Source organism: Arvicanthis niloticus, chromosome 11 (genome assembly GCF_011762505.2).
Source record: "Arvicanthis niloticus isolate mArvNil1 chromosome 11, mArvNil1.pat.X, whole genome shotgun sequence".
Classification (NCBI taxonomy): Eukaryota; Metazoa; Chordata; class Mammalia; order Rodentia; family Muridae; genus Arvicanthis; species Arvicanthis niloticus.
This window is the reverse complement of record NC_047668.1, coordinates 23,238,789-23,259,355: the sequence shown is the minus strand read 5'-3', so window position 1 is coordinate 23,259,355 and position 20,567 is coordinate 23,238,789. Positions and strand designations below refer to the sequence as shown.

General features: G+C 41.8%; 1 protein-coding gene across 39 annotated transcripts in view; it reads left to right on the top strand.

The window, feature by feature from the left end:
- The first annotated feature begins 9,355 nt into the window (after positions 1-9,355).
- The window catches only part of Nrcam (neuronal cell adhesion molecule), a 326,757-nt gene continuing 315,545 nt past the window's right edge, over positions 9,356-20,567 (top strand). For 13 of the 39 annotated variants that reach the window (XM_076941917.1, XM_076941914.1, XM_076941919.1 and 10 more), the window contains exon 1: positions 9,357-9,564. The gene's annotated coding sequence lies outside the window, so the exon portion shown is untranslated. Of the gene's footprint in view, positions 9,565-20,567 lie in introns of all 39 variants that reach the window. The other 26 variants (XM_034513754.2, XM_034513752.2, XM_034513749.2 and 23 more) reach the window with 4 other exon arrangements.

Here is a 20,567-nt window from a genome sequence, read left to right as displayed (position 1 = left end):
CAGAGAATGATGAATTTTTACATTGTAAAAATACACAGAGCCAGGAGTGATAATGCATGCCTTTAATCCCCACACTGGGAAGGCAGAGGTAAGTGGATCCTTTGAGTTCCAAGCTAGCCTGTGCTATAGAGTGAGTTCTAGGATGGATAGTTAGGTCTACATAGAGAAACATTGTCTTGAAAAAGAAACAAAAAACAAAGAGAATAAAGTAGGTTTTATAATTTTATAGTTTTTCAGATTCATACCTCTACAGTATCTGGTCAGTGATGAGTTTTATATTCACATGAAGGGCTAGAATTTTAAAAAATGGAATGCAGTGCATAAATTAGCAAAGGAGAAAAGCCTTTGATAAAGTTCAACATCCCTTCCTGATAAAATCCCTGAAGAAACAAAGCATAGGAAAAACAGACCTTAACACAATAAAGGATATATGACAAACCCATTGAGTTCATTAAATGGGAAAACTAGAAAGCAATCTCAAACATCCAGAACAATACCCATGCATACTCATTCCACTCTCTGAATTTTTGGAGCAATAAAGCAAAAGAAGGAAAATAAAAACAGGAAAGAAAATTCAAGTTATTCACATTTGCATATGACATGATTTCACACTTAAAACACTATATGATAGGCTTAATCAGACAACTCAAGTTTCCTAATCATTTTCAGAAAAGTAGCAAAAATTTTAACAAAAAAAATCAACATATAAGATTCAAGAGCTTTGCAATATTCCAATAGTGAAATTGGCAAGAAAGAAATCAATAAAAAAGCCCATTCATAATAGATTAAAAAATAATAAAATTTTTACAACAAACCAAATAAGGGGGAAACCTCTGTAATGTAAGTCACTGAAGAAAGAAAGATACTAGAAAAGAGACCTCCCACGCTCACGCTTTGGCAGGATTAATAGTGTCAACTTGCAGATGTAACACAATCAATCCCTATCAAGAGCCTGAAGACATGCATTGCAGACTAGGAAGAGAGATCCTACCATTCTTGTGAATCACACAAGCCCGTCCTTTATTTGCCAAAGTATTATTTTACTATTTGGGTTCTAGATCCTTAATTCATTTGCTTCTCTTCATTTCTACTATTTTTTCTAAAACCTCTACCCCGCCCCACCCAGTGCAGTCTTTTTCCTTTACATCTGCTCTCTATCTTGTAGGTGAAAGCTCAGAATTCCTCAGTGGCCCACAGTTCTTTTTTCTTAGCATATTATGGGTCATACAAAAGAGTTTCATTCAGTTTTCCAAACTCTACTATGGCCTTAACACTTATCCCTGGCTTTGTGTGTCTCTGCAGCCTCATCTTCTGCCTCTTCTTGCTTTCCTCACTGTGCTCTAGGGCCTTCCCATTGTTTTTGTTGCTTAAATGACCCAAACACTCCTGGCTTCTGCAGAATGCTGAGGAATTTTATTGTTGGTATTGTTCATAACAGCCTGTTCCCAGCCTCATTTATTCAGCATGAAACCCTCAGTGAAATGCTCTTCACCACCAGCCTTCGATTCGTTAGGTTGTCTTTCTTTTACAACCTTTTGGAGGCTGAGCTTTTTCTTCCTTGCACTTACTAAACTAACATGTGCTCATTAGATAAGTATTCACTTGTTTGGTACTATTCTCATTTCCAAGCTAAAAGATCCCTGAGGTAGGAACTTCTGCCTCTCTTATCTCTTATTGCTATGTCTCCTATATAGAATCTGATACACAATACATACTCAATTTTGTCTATTAATTCAGTGAAGGAACAAATGTGTCTGATTCAAATCTCAATTGAAAATTCTTAACACATAACCCTAAAAAAGTTGCTTAACCTCTGTGAGCCTCCTCAGCACCCCCATTCAACATATGTTGAACTCTTTCCTGTAGTAACATTCCAAATGCAGAAATTTACTGCATTAAATTTTGTATACAGTTGTTCAGTTAGCAAAACAGATAACAAACTTTCAATATTTAAAATCATCAGTTACAGGTATTTTATATTTTGTATATTATATAAAAATATATTCTCAAATATTCTTGTTGATATTTACTAAAAACTAATTTTTTTATTTAATTTTTTTTTTTTTACTTACTCCCTTTATATCTCACTCACTGCCCCTTCCTGGTCACCCTCTCCGACAATCCTTGCCCCCATCCCTCCTCCCCTTCTCTGATCAGGTGGGGGTCCTCCTGGTTATCCCTCCTCCCACCCTGGCACTTAAAATCTGTTCAAGGCTAAGTGCTTCCTCTCCTATTGAGGCCAGACAAGGCAGCTATAAAAACTAATTTTTATTAGTACTCAATGAGATGCCTTTTAAGATACTGTTAATTAAATTAATATTAAAAGTGGAAATTTATGAGACATTTGGGTAACAGGATAAAAAATTTTAGCATTCTTAACCAAACAATGAGATAGCATTAATCATTTTGAAGAAAATTTTATTATTCTAATTAATCTTGCCTTCCATCAGGTTGCATGAAAAAAATCAATTAGTGATAGATACATTTTTGTACAAATTATTACTAAACTAAAATTTCTTATTCTCAGAAATAATCTTAATATCTGCATAGTAAATCAGATTGAACCTGTAACATTTAGAGATTTACTTCCCTAGCCAATGAGAGCTTGAAGAAAGAAGACAATTGGAGAGCTTTATGCCCAGGCAAGACCTGGACTCAAGGTCAAGGTTTGAGTTTAGAATTCTTAAACACTTTGGAGTTTTGTGATAAAATACTTCTGTCTGGGGAGGTAGACTAGCCTTTTACCCCAGTCCTGACTTGGTTCCTGAACCATCAGAGTCCTCAAGGTCATATAGTAAAACACTCTAACCTGTACCCAAGTTCAGTTCCCACCTTTTTGGATATCTACACATTCCTGCACTAGGCTCCAGGTATACACACAAGCAGAATCTTGATTGTTAAAAGTATGTGAAAAGAATTTTCAAGATCCTGGTGGAATTCTTCAATCCTAGGAACTCAGGCATGGTCTAAAAGAGATGTGGAATAAATCAAAGAGGAGCCAGAACAGGGCCTTCAAAAACCACTGCATTTGCTTGATCCACTGTGTAGTTTACACTGTAAAATACTGGAAGACAGAAGAATACTCATTAGGATGGCTATGTTCTAACAATATAATTTATAAACAAATTAATAAACAAGTTTGCACGGAGGTACTCTGCAAAATTGGATAATGTTGCTCCCAGAAGCCATTGTTATTAAACAAAAAAATTTCAGAAGCATGTATAAGAAACTTTCATAATGAAGTATGGTCATATGTTTCCAGAGATCCTCAAAATAATATAATATAGGTCATTGCCATATAGGTCATAAATAATATAGGTCATTGCCATATCACTTGGTTACCTACCAGATCTAGGTGATAAGACCTTATTGATGAAGATACCTCATAGTTTGTGTACAGCATACAATTTAAACTAGAAGTGAATCAGAAGCCTCTCTGCTAGCTAACATTTATAGTAACAGGAGGTGCTATGCAAAAACCACTGGCAGAAAAAAAAGTTACCAGTGGTCATACCCAGCTATGGACATACCAGGCAATAATACTTGTTCAATAGTAGCATAGTCACTATGACCAAGTGTTGAGAACCTGCACTGCCAAAAGCTTGGGGGCCAAAATTGTTAGAGCCTGCACTGTCCCTAGCTTTGGAGGCTAAATTGTTCCGGCTCGGACTGCTGCTCCGGTCTGTGGGTCAGGGTTTAGCAAGAGAGAGAGGGCAGACTCGAAGAATGGAGACCAGACAGAGTGTGATTCAGTCCCATTTATTCTCAAGTCTCTCTTCTCTCTTTCCAAGTCCCTTGTTCCTAGTTCCTAGTCCCTAGTGCCTCCACGTTCCAAGTTTCAAGTCCCTTCTTCTGTCTGCCTCTTGCCTTTTATAAGTCTCATTTTTTAAGTCATGCCTTTATGTCACACCTTTAAGTCTCATTTCTAAGTCACACCTTTAAGTCACACACACCCAAGGGAATTTAAAACAAGATGCTATCAGAGTGTGCTCAGCTGTTGTAGGCTGTTGAAAACAAGTCTCTTATCAGGGTATATGGCTCAAGATGGCTGCAAGGATGATAGCCGCCTTCTGTCGGCTCCCCACAACCAAGTACTTTCTGATTGGAATTGAGTCTTACTCCTTAGAAGGAATTCTAAGAAGGAATTGGTACCATATATATGACTAAAGCCCCATGGATGAGGAGATCACAGACCATGGTGAGGAATTTACTAGTTACTTTGATAAATGGATATGCTCTCAAATGTCTTCTAACTATTTAAAAGTTTATATCCATAGAATAGTGCGGTGGTTTGCAGTGGGCAGTGGTTAATTCAGAGACTCATAACTGGTCAAAGGCTAAGAATGAGTGTTGAGTGTTCAGTCCTAACAAGAACATCTATGTCATCACTTCCAAGGGCCAGAGAACATCTTAGAAGAGAAGGCAGAAAAAGATGTAAGAGCTAGAGAATGGGAAGGAAATGCTCTGAAATGCTGTCTACTCAGCAGGACTTGGCCGTTGCAGTCAACTCACAGCTGTGGGTATCTACATAAGACTGGACCAAGATTTGGCCCATCAGCATTCCATCACAGATGGGGAAGGGGCTCATGTGGCCCCACTCTTCTTTAAGGGGAATCATTTTCCTCAGTGATTGCTCTAATAAGCAGCTCCCTAGCTGTGCTTATACAAGCAATCCTGCTAAGCACAGTAGGTCACAAAAAGACATGGAAGCAGAGGGAGACTAGTTGGAAAGAAGGGGTTAAGCAAGGCATAGGGGATCGAGAAAGTAATGGACTACGAATCTGATCAAATATGCTCTGGAGTTGTAGTAAACTAACAACCCCACACCCTATGTGTTATGCATGTATAAAACTCTCTAAAAATGTAGATATGTTGTTAAAGGTACGGAAATGTATGATCCTTGGGCACAGCTGGGAGAAATGTAAGAAATGTAAAGAGGTAAAAGAAGTGTAAAGCATTACATCCACTGTGAAAAATCACAACAGTCATTCAGAAAAAATTAATATTGTATGACTAGCAAATGTTACTTCTGTGTACACAACTAAAATTATTTAAAACAAGATCTCAGGGATATTCAAATAACCACGTTCATACCATTATGAATGCCAAGAAGTAGATGCAAAGAAGTGTCCATCAACAGATGAACAAGTAATGTGATTTGTGTATACAATAAAGTATTACTCAGCTTTAAGGAAGGAAATTCTGACACATGCTACACACTGGATAAAACATTAGGGTATTAGGCTAGTCACAAAAAGAAGCTGTACATTGTCTTGTTTCATTTATATGAAATATTTACAGCAGTCAGATTCATAGACACAGCAAAGGCAGTAGTGGTTATTGGAGCCTGGAGGCAGAGGACATTTGGAAGATGTTTAGTGGCTAGAAAGCTGCAGCTTTTAAGATGAAAGAGTTCTGGAGACAGATGACGGTAATGGTCACATAATATGACACTGTCAAACTGTATGTTGAAAAATGGCTAAGATAATAAGTTTTATGGTGTATGTTAAAACCGCTTGAGTTAAACGTAAAATCAAGACTTAAAAGAAAGTACAGACAGAAACATTACAATATATATTAACCTAAGATCTCCTTCTTAAAATGCAGCAAAACAGCCAAAGATTAGAAATCTCCTGAATCTCTCACTCCTTTAGACTTCCGTGTTGTATACAGGAGTATTTTCTTTGCTTTTCCAAGGCAACCCGACCTTCATTGTACCTGTCATCTGTGCCCCTGAAGCCAGCAGTGAAGGGTACACGTCAAGAGTACCTTTCAGTATATCTGTCTATTTTCCCTGAGAGGCAATTTTCTGTTCTAGACGACCCTATCTTCAATGGCTGGCTGCACGTTGACCTTGGCTAGTCTTAAATCTATTCACCCAAACTGCTGTACATTCCTGTAGATAGAAACCATGGGAACAGATGGAAGCATTGTTTACAGGAACATGCTTATTAGCTGTTGAAAATGTCCTTTCCAATGTTGTTTCCAGGGTCTGAGAGAGGGGAATATTGAGCCAAATTGAAGATATGGTGACTCACAGGCTCCTGGAGAAGAAATTCACATATGGCAGCCACTGTTGATCACACTTTCCTCCACTTGCTTACATATCACCTCCTTCAGATACATGTCAGGGCGCTGTGTTGCTAAGCAGCAGGCAAGAAATGGGTATCAAATTTCTGGCTTCATCTAACATGTGCCCAAATGGTATCCAGCTAGCACACCTAAGTTCGTAGTTGGGTAGCAGATGGCAAGGAGAAATATGAAGGGGCAACTAGTGTTATGCATCTGGGGAAACTTTATACTGTTCACTAGTCATGTGATGTACATGGCCCCCAATTATTAGTTACATATTATGAACATGCAATGTGCACCCCACTATTATCCATAGTGAGTAATCACCACCCCCAGGAGCTGGGCCAGCTGAGACCATGGCTGCCAGTCAAAAGGAGAAAGGTGCATCTGGGTGGGGCACTGAAGATGGCCCATCTTGTCTGTGGGAGCTAAGTGTGACTAGGTGTGAAGGTGGGCACTGCTGAGGCAGACTTCAGACAAGTCATCTGCCCCACAATTGCTTCTTCATCCAGCAGTATTTTGAACCTTGTGACAATAGCAGTTGATCATTTAGTGAAATCGGCCATATTAGAATGCATCTTTGTGATGATTTAGCAGTTTGGAGGTAGCAACATTTCTTCTCAGCCAGTATCTGTGGGTCCATAACCAACCATTGCTTCACTGACTTTCTATGAGGTCGCAACCAAAGACTAGGCCTGCAATGGAGTCATCTCAGGGTTAGACTGGGACAACTGGATTCACTGGGCTGACTGACAGAAATAAACTGAAAGCTGGCTTTTGGACTAATGATCTCAGTTCTTCACAATCTGTTGCTCAGAGACTTCCCTTAAGAAAAGCATCTGTCTTCATAGGGCATCTCTTATGTGGCAATTGGTGTCTCTAAGCTCAAGGAAGCAAATGGATAAGCAATCAGGACATTTTGTGTAACCTAAAGTCAGGAGTGACAACCCACTGCTCTGGCAAATTCTGTTTATTAGAAGCACATCACTGGGACTAGGCTGCACTTGCTCCTTTTCCCTGATCTGTTCCCAAATGCCTGTGATGGAGCTTTAGTGCTTGGTGCTCTGGGTTGATGGTGGGACCTTGTAGAGTGGAGCCTAGTGGGAGGGCTTTAGGTCATTAGGTGTGTGTCCTTGAAGGAAGTTGTGTACCCATCTTCTCCCTCTCTGTTTTGCTTCCTGACTTATGGTAAGAAGGTTTGCCACAAAACACTCTCCTGCCATGATGTGCCGCCACAGCAAAACCAATGAGGCCACCTGGCTGTGGGCTATACCCTTTGAAACCAAGGCCTTTGTAACTGAGTAACAAAAGCACTCTGTAAGTCGACTGATTATCTTTAGCATTTGTTGTAGTCATCATTGTAGTTTTGTCTAGTTCTTAGTATTTGTTATAGTGATTGACATAATACTCAGCAGAGGGGGGAGGGACCACACACTGGTACTGATATAGCAGGCAGTCAATAAAGATCATGTTATAAACTGAGCTGCCCGTTATAACTGTATTTTTTAACAATATTGGATTATAATGTCCTTTCAAATAGATAACATTTTAAAATTACTATTATCAACATATCTCTGCCTCAATCTGAAGATAATGGTGACACAGGTAAATACCATTCTTGTAGCAGATTACTTAGTGATGCTAATATAAGAACTCTTTTTAAAGTGCTTTTATCTTTCTGATCTAGAATTCTCTAAACTTTCATTTGAGTTTTGCTAGGGGGCTGATGGTGGTGAAAAAAAATGTTAACATTTACAATTTACAAAAAAGAAAGAGAGAGAGAGAGAGAGAGAGAGAGAGAAATAAAGACAGCAGCTAAAACCAAGTTTTTGTGTTTACATAGTCTAAAATTCTGATTTCACAGGGTTGAAGCAGGTGGACAGGGGAAGTCACTTGCTCATGCACACATTGATCATTACTGGCATAGCTAGGCACATGCTTGGTTTCAGAAAACTTGAGGTCAAGTTGTAGGGCAGTCTCCCTGAGAGGTCTGCAGTATGGATATGAATTAAGAAAACTTGGTTGAGAAAAATCAGGCAAAGAAAGCAAAAAAGGAAAGCAGAAGCAATGATAGAACTGGGAGAGAGAAAAAAAAAAAAAAAAAAAAGGAAAGTCTAAAGCTTGTTCTTCCCAGGTACCACTGGAGGGCTCCATGGCTCTCTATGGAGGTGCTACTCCCATGGAAAGAAACAAACTTTTTGTCCTCTGTCATTTGACAGAGCATGGTACAGTAGTTAAAACTATAGGTTTAGGGATCAAGTTTGAATTATGGTACTGTTTGGGGATCTGAAGGGGATCCTGTAGGGCAGTAGGAGAAAGAAGAGAACACTGAACATGAGTGCATGTAGGTTGAAGTTTAAGTTCAAATTAAAGTTTCAGCAGGGCAGAAGAGCTGTCTGGACTCTGAAGCATGACCAAGATCTGTTTTTCTTCATGAATCCCGATCTAACCTATTCTGGAGGCTGAAGGTAAAGGCTCATAGGAGCTTCCAAAAGTAAATGGTCAAGCTGGGTAATATTAGGCTAACTGTACCTGAGTGGGCCCAACTAAGTGGCTATGTGCTGGAAGGGGCCAGGGTCCTCCAGAATTTGAACTGTGTAGTGTGCAGTGGGTTTACTCAAATTCTATGCATCTTTTTAAAAAAGTTGTTTGCACAGGGAAAAAAAAAAAGTTTGTATAACATTCGGCAGTCTGAAAAGCTAATTTCAACTACTCCAGAAACCCAATCCCTACTGAAAATAGCATCTGCTTACACACTAAAGAGACCCTTCCTCAAGTGTATTTGGAAATGACAGTTGTAAAACTATAAACTAGTACTCAACTCATGCCAATTAAGAGTTTCAAAAGCTCGAAATATTTTAAAGGAAGAGAGGGCGAAGGATTGGAGGTGAGAGGAGGGAGGTAGGGAATGTGTGATCCAGATTCATCCATCACACTCACCCGGAAATCTAAACCAAAAAGAGTGGCATTTAAAACACTTGGTTTTTTTTTTTTTGACCATCTGTAGACACATCCCAGTCACCTGAACACTCCTGTGTTCCAGGCCCTACAGCCACCACCTCAAGTAGCGGGACCTCTCAGGTGAGGGGCCAGCCAGTCCTCAAGGCGCTCAAGCTGAAGCCCATTTGCTGCAGCCTCAGCTGTGAGTGGGAGGGTGTTAGCCCGGAGGGGAGGGGGCGGGCGGCGCCCGGTGAGTGCGGGGGAGGGGGACGCGGGGACGCTTAGAGAGTCGGGAGGGGCCTGAGCGCGACGCTGGGTATCGCCGGGAGCGGAGGGCGGGAGTGGCGGGGACGCGCGCTTCGCCTGGGTCGCTGGCGGACGCGCGCCGCAGTCCGAGCCTCAGACGCGCGGGCGCAAGGGACCGTGCAGGGACGGAGAGACTGGGGCAGCTGGAGGCGACAGCTTCGGAAGCTTCAGACACACGCACCACAGCTGCGCTCCGGGGTCTTGGGCAGTAGCGCCCCGGCAGGGCGGTGGGCGCGGCAGGAAAACGTGAGTAGCCCTGGGTGTGTCTGGCGGTTGCATTGGTGACACTCAGTCCCGGTGGGTGGACGTGGCTGGAGCAGAACAAGGAGCAGGAGGCTGCCGCGTTGTCACTCGGACACTGGCTCCCGAACTGGGCTCTTGTGGGAGTCTGGCTGCGCCTGCAGCATGGGAGAAACAGGTCGGCGACTTCATTTTCTCTTGCAAGCCTTTGACACAGTCAGGGTGCCGGCTAGAAAAGGGAGACGCGTGCCCTGGGAGGACGCGGCTTCGACCCCGCAGCTCGGGTACGGCGGCCCACCAGCTCCTTGGGTCCCGGGTCAACTTCAGCCTGGGCACCGGCGCCCCACGTCTCTCTGGAAGCCCTACCTAGAGGTCTGCCTGTGGACAGATGGGCATTACACAGCTTTCTCGGCTGGGATGCAGAGAACGCAGAGTGTCACAAGACAGGGTCGCCCGGCGGCTAAGAGCGCCAGAGTCCCGCTGGTCGCGCAGCAGCGTGCGCGCGTTCGTGTCCCCGCGGACACATCTGGGCGTGGGCTTTGTTCAGATGTGCTCACACCTGAGCAAATCGCCGTGAGCCGGGGGCGATGCTGACTGCCCTCCTCGGCTTTCTCAGCCCCGGCGATGACTCGGGGAATCAGAGGGGGACAGGATAGACACCAGGGATGGTGCACTGGGGACACTTGCTTTGTTGGCTTCCAGGTGAGGGCCGTGACAGTTCCCTCACCACACACAGCCTCGGTGGACGGCCTTCTCAAGATTGGCGCGCCGGGTTTGGGACAGACTGGAAAGAGCCTCTTCCCTGCCCGGGCTCTCAGGGTGGGACCTGACTACAGCTTCGCCCTGGGGTACTGTGCTGAGCCTGGAGTGACTGCCGGCGCTCTAGCATCATCTAGTTGTGAGCGCCATCTGTGCCCGGCACCGCCCCGGGCCCTCCAGGCAGCGCGGGTGGGCACCGCAGCACTCTGGTTCCCGCGGTGTGTGGATCCGGCCACTCTCGGCCCACATCTGCCACGGCACAGAGCAGGGACGGGATTTCACAGGGGGCAGAGCTAGGGAGTCATTCTCTGAGGAGTGTTCTCTGGATAGCAGGTGCAGCGCGAGTTCCCAGAGTCCACCGGGCTGGTGGGCAGGTCATTTCTTTCCCTTTGCTCCAGGCTACCTCTTCTTAGCCCGAAGCTGGCTGGAGGTCCCTGTGCTTCTGCCAGCACAGAGAGAGGTCGCCATGAGCAAGAGTACCTCTCCTACCTCACCCTTTGCCCCCTTTCTCCTCACTCACAGCTCCTGCACCAGGGTAAACTGAGAGGGAAGAAGTCCAGAGCGGGAACTGTTTTTCTTCGCTATTCTTGCGTGGTTAATAAACAGAAGTGTGGTTTTGAAGAACAGGGTCCTTCCTTGCCGAAGCTCTAGCAGGAAGCAGTGGAGCGGAGTATAATGGGGTAGCAGCCTTGTTTCCGCACGCCCCAGGAGCTCCCCCTGGGGTTGTTCTGGGGAGGAACACAGTGGCTACTGAATACAAACCTGCTTGAGTTGGACTACTTCTGAAATGGTCTATGCTAACCACCCATTCCCTGCTGGTGGGCCTTTCAGAAGCTAAAACAATGTAGACAAGCGAATTCTCTCTGCATTAAAGATTATGCTAGCCAATATATTGGGAGAGCTCCAGGTGTGCAAGAACGATGCACACGCCAGTTATTACCCAAATTCTACACTGACTTTAGAGTCTAAGGAGAAAATTAAGAAGGCTTTCAGTACCCTAAGCATGTGGCAATGTGTGATACTTTTACCAAGCCATTCCACATTAGTATAGAAAAGAAGAAATAGAAGAAAAGTAATATTGGCCATCTTTGCCAGAGCTATTAGAATGATCACAATTGACCAATCCACTGAAAAATGCATCGACTTTACTTTTATAACCCTGACTCGGGAAAGTAGCTGAATGTTTCATATTAGTGGGAAGATAGGACTATAATAGACCCTGGACAACTTTGCACTTGACAGTTTGAATTTCAAAAGCAGTGCAGCAGGTGCCAGAGAACTGGCCTGGTCCTGTATTGCAGGGTAGTGATGTGGGCATGGACTGAGTGCAAACACCTTTATACCACAGTGTTGTTGTTGCAGCATTGACGGTGAATAAAAAGCAGTTGTCTTTGGAAATGCTACTTCCTGTGAGCCTGTGTGGTGACAATGACCAGGTGTGAGTGCTTCAGAGTGTGTCAGAGTGTCTGAGAATATGCAGGCCAGGGGTGTAGACACCTTTCATAGGAATCTCTTCAATTAACACTTTTATGTAAGTATCACTCTCCTCGTATGATGGATAGAATGGAATATATACACATGTATATATAATGTTCCTACAAAGATACTATTTAATGTAATTCCACAGGAGGTTTTCTCTAAAGAGATTAGCTTGTTGATTCAGTCATTAGTTGATCATTCATAAGTATTTACTGAGTAGCCTCTTGTTCTCAGCACTGAAGTGATTGCGACGAGTATAACATTTCTACCATCAATGACCACAGGTTTACTTTTACATAATGTAAATATCCGGCTTATAAATTTTTATAAGCTAGCACATTGGTGTTACCAGCACTCAAATACTGGATTACAGTGTAACACCATTAGTAAAAGCCCCCTTGTGACCTCTTCCTGTTATCATTCTTCTGAAAGGTAACTTCTAAATGTCACCATGGCTGACAGTCTCGCTGTTGTAAAATTTAGATGCCAATGTGTGCCCCTGAGAAATTATGCTATACAACAGACCTGGTGTGAAACAGGTTTATTGGGGGGAGGGGAGAGGAGTGAAGGCCTTGGAAGGGGATAGATGTAGACAAGTGGACATGTAGACAGACAGACAGAAGGAGCAGCCCTGAGGGCAGAGAACAGATAGAGAGGATGCTGGGAGAGTACTGCTGAGTGGCAGCGGGTTCCTTTATACACAGCACACACCTGTTGCACCTAGCCAAGGCAGGTCATGTCCTAAGCAATTGCTAGGTCCCTGAAGGCAGGCCAACAGAATGCTTGCATACTAACTAACCCTCACCATGACAGCATTAAGTCCCAACATGCAGGTGCCATCGGCTGCCACTGGAGTCTCATCTTAAAGAACAGTTTCTGTCTGAGAAAGATGACAACCCAGAGCAAACAGGACAAACAAGGAAGCTCTGCTTTGCTTGTCTGCACTGAGAAGCTTTGTGTGTGTGTGTATCTCAGGAGTTTTTAGGTCGGCTTTGAGATGCTTGGTGATTAGAAGTGATTCACAAATGACTGAAATTTGCCAAATGTGGGTTGGAGAGATGGTTTAGTGTATGCACTTGTCTTTCACAGGACCTGAGCAATTCCCAGCACCAGTAACAGGGGACTCACAATTGTATGTAACTTCGGCTCTAGGGAATGTGCAGCTTTTGGCATCCACAGACACCAGCATTCACACGCTATACATACCACACAGAGATACAGACATACACAAAGTTAAAAATAATAAAATTAAATCTTTCAAAAGCACTTAGATGTTCTTTCTATTTTAAATTTTGTGTGTTTTTCACCTGAAGAAGTCCTTAACCTTCTTGGCAGGTAAGCAGACCTTCCTGGCGGATGAGAAAAATGAAGAGACCTGGGTGCTAACAGCAAGAATCCAGTGGCTTATTTTTATTTAACTCATTGTCTGTTCTTGCCAATGGAAAGATCATTTGACTCCTCCCTTACAAAATAAAAACCTCTGTTGGCATCAAAGGAAAAAATCATCCTGTCTGCAGATCAGTTATGGTATAATTGACAAATAAGAGTTACGTATACTTAAAGGCATGCAACTTGATGTTTTGATGTAGGTATTTATTAATAGATGATCATAAAATATTCATCACATTCTATATTAACATTTTCTCTCTCATTTTGCTGTGAGAAATTTGATCTTCTGCCACAGCAAACTTCAATCATACTCACTAGTGTTGACTGTAGTTACTATCCTGTTCATTAGCTATCCAGAATTTATTGTTTCACCCTAACAAACCTTGTACCCCGTGGGTAATATGTCTCCATTCCTCACTGGTGTTCCCATTCCTATGTCCACCTCCAATCCACAGAACAACCATTCAGCTGTATGCTTCTGCCTTTGGCTGACATTATTTTCTTGATCTTTCCTTCTTCTCTTCCTCTGGCTCCTCTTCATCCTTTCCAACTCCTTTCTTCTTCCCATTTTTAATGATTTATTTTTATGTATGGATATTTTGTTTGCATGGATATTTGCATCACACGCATGCATGCAGTTCCCAAAACGGCTAGAGGAAGGTGCTGGATTGCTGGGAACTAAGGTAAGCTGGTTGTGAGCTGGCATGTAGGTACTGTGACTTGAATCCAGGAGCAGCCATTGCTCTTAACTGTTGAGCCATCACTCTAGGTCCCTTCTGTTTTGATACAGGCTCTTGTAATATAGCCCAGGCTAGCTTTGACTTCTCAATATTTCTCCATCTACTTTCCTAATGTTGGGGTTACCAGTGTAGGCCACTACAACTCGCTACTGGCATTTCTAAGAATAAAAAAGAATGTATGACATCAACAGATAATTGTTGGTCCTCCTCAAATCCAGAAGGAGAAGGCTGCAGAAAGGAGAAATGCAGCAGACTGGCTTAACCTCCATTTTTAGCAACTTGAATTTCATAGTCAGTTATGTTTCAAAGGAGAGGCTAATTCAACCCACTGTGTAAAATGTAAGTTGCTTTTTACTGTAATGAAGTATACAGTTTTTTTTTTTTATTGCAAACCATCTTAAAATAAATAGATGAGTGGCGTTAAGTGAATCCACGCTGTGAGGACTATCACGCTGTCCAGGTACAGCATTTTCTTCATCATCTCAAACTGAAACCTATTAAACAGTAACATCTTCTCTTCCCATGATCCCTGGCAACCAACCAGAGATGTCAGTCAAAGGCAGAAGCCTACAGCTGAATGATAGTACGCTGTCTCTATGGGTGTGACTAAGTATCTTATTTGAGTCAAGTCATACAGCATTTATAATCACTGGCAGACCTTACTTTGCACAATATGCCAGACTTTTCTTCTATTGTTCATGCAATTGTCATTCAGCTGTCAGCGGACACCTGGGTTACTTTACCTTTTGACTACTTGTATGATGCTACCATAAATATGGATGTATAAGTATCTCTTTGAATCATTGTTTTCAGTTGTTTATGGTATACATCCAGAAACTACTGGATGACATGAAAACTCCTTTAAAATTTATTTAAGGATCACTGTGCTTTCTACTGACAGTTGCATCATTTCTCAGTCCCACCAATTGTGTAGTGATTGCCATTTCTCCACATCTCAAACTGCACTTCTTCCTTTCTCTTTCCTTGATACAAAATTTCTACTTTTAAAGCTACAGAGTAAGAACAGGGGAAATATCTCAGTGGGTAAAACACTTGTCACGGAGGCACAAGGACCTGAATTCAAATTCTCCAAACCCATGAAGAGTCAGATGTGGCATGTTTCTGAAATCTGTGTTCCTACAGAGAGATAGGAGCAAAGACAAGCCAATCACAAGACGATCATGGTCCTTCCTCCTGGCATGCAGTACAGTGGCGAGAAACAAACAGACCCTGCCTCAAACAAGATACAGAGCAAGGAGTGGCACAGAGATTGTCTTCTCACTTCTGCACATAGGACATGGCACATATACATACGCATGGCAGATGTACCATATACGCAAAATACAGCCATAAATTAGCATGCTGTGTGTATCGTGAACAAGAAGTCACTCACAAGGTTTCCTAACTTTTTGGTTTAACCCTTATTAACTAGGAGTTGCACAAGCTCAAACAAGTATGGCTGACCCCATATCTTGTGAAAAACCTAAAACATGCTATGGCATGTATGCACAGATGCTATGGCATGCATGCATTACTCCATCATGAGATAGCACTGGTGATGTCTGTCCTGTTGATATTTTAATGTGTTGAATTGGAATATATGTATGTCTGTGGTACACTTGTGCCAAATGGTTTTGTTACAAGAGTAGATTAAATTAGTATGGCTTTGTTATAATGCCCCAAAGTGACATTGTTATTTTAATCAAGACTAAGAACACATGTGCCCCAGGTCTGGAACAGATAGGAACATCTTCATGCTGAACGGTTAGAGATGTGCTGGAATTGTAAATTACTCCTCCGCATCGGGCATTTCTCCCTACCGTTGACTCTTCAAAGATGACAGAATAACCCTCACCACCCAATTATAATTGCTCAGCTGAGCTAATAAAAAAAGATGTGGTGTCAACTTAATTGACCTATTTTATTGGCCTACAAGATTAGAATTCCAAATAGAAGAAAATAATGCAGCCTGATGGATGGTTTCCCTCAAATAACTAAAAAGCTAGTGAGTGTAAGGATTCTCCAGTGGCTATCCACCCAGACTTTTGCATTACACACACTATCAAAGGTCTTACTCCATTTCAAAACACTGCTAGCAAGTCCTATCTCATATAGTGTGTTCTCCTGTTATCTTCTCTATTACCGTTTATTGTTTAATTCAAAGGAGAATGAAGATGACAGTTACTATTACATCAAAATGATCCTAAAATTCTCCTTATTAAGTGATGACAGGAAATACAGGATATAGTATTCTACATATGCATGCTCATTTATAATATATTCTACATTTTATGATATGCATGGTGTCAAAACCCACTCTAACAAAAAGTCTATTCCCAGTGCAATCTCAGGGAATCCTGTAGGAGGTCTTCCACGGGGTACTATGCAATGAATTTGATTTATCTTTCTCAAGTGGGTTGAGAGCATTCAAAATATTCAGTATGTGTATTCAGCATGTAGTGTAATTTTTTTTTCTCCAAATTTCAACGTTAAAACTAACTCCATGTCACTTCTAGATGCCCTTGGCATTTGAATAAAGCGATCCGAGCATGCATTTTTGACGAACATTACAAACATAGCTTAGCCACTGTGAACATATTCCATCAAGGGAAGAGAAAAAAGGGAGGAAGAGTGCTAATTTCCCACTAATTATGCCTTAAGGTAGGAATGAACTGTGAAAGAGTTTCATCCTGGAGGGTTTTTTTTTTTTCTTCATTCTTTGAGGGAGGATGGCTTGCAAGCAAGCAGCCTTCCAAAGCCTGGTGCGCCTTTTCAGTCCCTCACCTCAATAGAAAACTGGAAGGACAAAAGTGAACAAAGGAGGCCTGTTTTGCCTGCCCCACTTGCTGGGCTGTTGTCCTGGCCCCTTTCAGTGAAGGAGGGGGGCGCTGGGTCAAAGTTGAAGAACACTGAAAAGGAATTCAGGCTTCGAGTCGAAATTTGAATTATAGCTTCAGTTTGAGCGCAGTGTAAATTGACTTGAATTGAAATTTTCAACCTCTAGAAGCTCAAGTGACAGATGGTGTTGGAGCTCTGTACGTAGCCCGGCATGGCGTGCCCATAGTGTTGAGTGCCCCAGCCAGGGACTCAGTAAACATCTAGTTAACTGACAAAAGTTTGAACACTGTAGGAAGTGCAGTTTGATGCTGTACAGTGCATTAAGACATTGGACTGTGTGAATTAAGGAGAGGCCCCTTGTGTCTGGCACACACTCAGACGCACTCACTCCCTCTAATTGCATTGCAAATATTCTTCGGACAGTTCTATGGCTTTCCCTTCTCTTATCTGATTGAATAAAGAAAATACTCCCATGTAAAAATGCATTATAGTATTTTGGTATTGTCTGAAGAATATTTTTATGTATAGTAAAGCAAATTTGGAACAAATATCGACTAGCCAGCTAGACAGTGTTTTTTCCCTGTATAGTATATTTATGAAGAATACTTTGGGCTTTCTGGTTCTGGTGGGGGCTGATGATTTTTATTTGCTATTGATGTTTTCAATATGACACATGATTCTGCATTAGTTTGATAGGTAACATCCAATTTAAAATGTTTTAATAGAAACAGTTACTAGGAAATAGAGGTTACCAGAGTATCAATGAAATGAAAACCAATTTGGGCTAATTAAAAACTTTCTTAGTTCTCCATAAAAATATAGAAACTAAAAAATCACAGTTCTTGAAAAGAGCAAAATGAGAGTAGAAAAATTAGCAAATTTTGTTTTGGTAACTTTGCTTCTTTAAATGACCTGATGACCCTGTCTTTGGTTCTGAACTCACACTCACATGTTTATGCACACACACATACTAATACTGCTTTCTGAGGAATAACATGTAGATAATTTGAATAGCCAGTAAAGAGGTAATTTAGGGAGTATACTCTTATATGGACAAAAGCCAATTTGCTTCAGATTATTTCTTTTAGTTCATATGATAGAATGAGTGCTTATATTTTCAAGCTAAACTACATTTTAACTACTGGAATAGAGTTTATTAAACTCTGTGGTTAAAAGTGTATGTCTCTAATAGCAGTTACCATGATGCGAAATTGTACTGGGTGGTAGGATCCATCAAAGGCTGACTGCTCTCCTGGAGCCATGAGAGCATTGGTTAAATAGCAGATAGGGAAAGAGTTCATGATCTCATTCATTTTCTGGACCTGAGAATGAGAGATTAGAAATGAGGGACTGTAGACAGTTTGGCTTGAGGGAAGGCTCAGTTGAGCATTAAGAATTATGACATCCCAGAGAAGTGTCCTGTGGCAAAAAGAATGAGACTTATGTTAAGTAATGAGCAGAGTGAACAGAGCAATGCAAATCTAGTAATGCACAATCTCAAGGGATAAGGAATAAAAAATGAAAACATAAGGCGATCCTCTGGCTAATAAAGAATAACCTTTATTTTGCATCATCCAATATTAGATATATTTTATTTTATTGTGAGACATTAGATCATTGAAGAAATGATGTCATTAGACAAAAATAATTCACAACATAATCTGTAAAACAAAATTATGACGATAGATATATTTGCATTGAAAAGAAGTTGAGAGTTTCCTAACAAGCATCACCTAAGGTTATCTCAGTATGAATCAGTTAAATTATTGGCCAGCTAGGCTCTTTCCAACTATTTTGTTTCTTTATGTACTAGCAGTTGTCTCACCTTGAGTAGATAAATGTAACTGTGAAGCTGGCTAACCTATTGGGACTGTTATTCATTTCAATAGGGTTCTTTCTTTTGCACAGAATTATGTGGCTCAGCTCCTAAAATACATCAAAGTTCAATTCAAGGCGTTTTTAAGGTGTGGGTAAGGAGAGAATGTATTCTTTCAGTCTACTGAAGAGGCATAACAGATACCCAGGGAAACCTCATCAAATGAGGTTAAATCAATAAAGAAGGAAACAGGTGGAAATTGACAAAAATATCTCAGTTGCATGATATTGAGCTTCCAAGTTACATATGTCAAGGAGAAAAAGATTACTAAATAGTTATCCAGGTCCATGGCGTCTTGCTCATAATAGAATTCTGTTGGCATTCGCTGGGTATCTGACTGGGGGAACGTGGACTTCTTTCTGTTGTGTTAGAGCCTGAGTTGCTTTTTCTCTTTTCTCATAGAGGTGTGTATGCGAGAGATCCCATATTTTGTGCTGAACAACTGAATGCATATGTCAGACTGTTGCTGGAGGAGAATGGGGTGAGATTCTGTGCTTAGCCCTGATTTGAAGACAGATGAAGTCTAGCCCATGGGAAATCAAACATTCGTGACTGCATGTCTAGATTCTGCAGAGTGAGTTGCTTTGTGCTTCTAAATCAGGCACTTGACTTGGCAGGCGAAATGATTCAATGAAGTATGGTGCTATTTTTTAAATCACTGTAAGTTGATCTTAAAGGCTGTCTTTGTGACCCCTCCCCAAGGACCTCCACTATAATTTTCTATCTTTGCTCACCCAAGATAATTCTGGATTTACATAAGGCTTTTCTTTCCCTTTCTGAAGCTATAACATGTCTCTTCCCTCTGAGGTGTATGTGTGGCAGCATGTTCACTGAGTGAAGCATTTTCGGAGATTGTTTTCTACCAGGTGAATTTGCAGAAACTGGAATCAAGGCACACTGAACGAAAAGGAAAAGAAACCCTGCTGTAGATTAAAAATTTGGACTCTGTTCCTACTTTGCTTGGCCCTTCCATCTTCCTACATATAGTTTGCTTCCCAGTCTGATATACGAGTTGAGTTATTGCAGGTCCTTTCCTATCTAATTAGTGGGTTATAGGAATTGGCTTCCAGGCAGGGCTGCCATGTTGAGAGATTAACCTAGAAATTTGATACATGTATGCCACAGGCAGGTTGTGGGAGGTAGGTTTGTACCATTGTGATATGCTGAGCTTATCCTGTCCTCTGCCTCGAAGATGTGATGTATGCTGTAAAATATAGTTGTTGACCTGATATAGATACTGGGTGTTAAAATTTGGAATGTATACTGGGTTGAATTGTATCCCTATGGGTCCAAGTTCTGCCTTGCTGCTCAGATGTGTGAACTTTTGCTCAGGCAGAAGAAACACAGAGGCACTAGGCTACATTTCATCCTCTCTGCCATGGTGTGATGGGCTCTCAGAAGGCTGACACCTGCTCAGGGGTTGCAGAACGGAGTCGGGAATGGAGGGGGCCCAAGGGCCATCAAGTATGTGAAAGAATTAGTTGGCATGGCTCTGTATAATGAAAGCTTCCCCCATGGCAGTTCTTGATGAAAGAGACAGTCCTTGCTTGTCCAAACTGCTCATTCATGATGAAAATGGTACATACAACTTACCCAGGGTGGACCAGAGATTACATACCTTTTGTAGGAAGGAATGTCCGGGAAGGGAAGCTTATTGGCTAGACCCTTGGTGCCAGCCAATCTAGATATCTCATTAACATGGAGAATTATGGGTTCTATGTTATGAAATTAGTTGTTACATCCCCATGTAGGGTGTAGTGGTCCCATGCTCCTGGACAGGAACCAGTATTCTCAGATATGAGAACTACCAGGGTTTCTGAATCCACTCAACCTTCCCAGTTTTTGTCTGGTGACATGTTTCTACTTGCCCCACATATCCTCATAAAGTGATGGTTTATATTTTATTATTTTGTGTGTGTGGAGCTGGG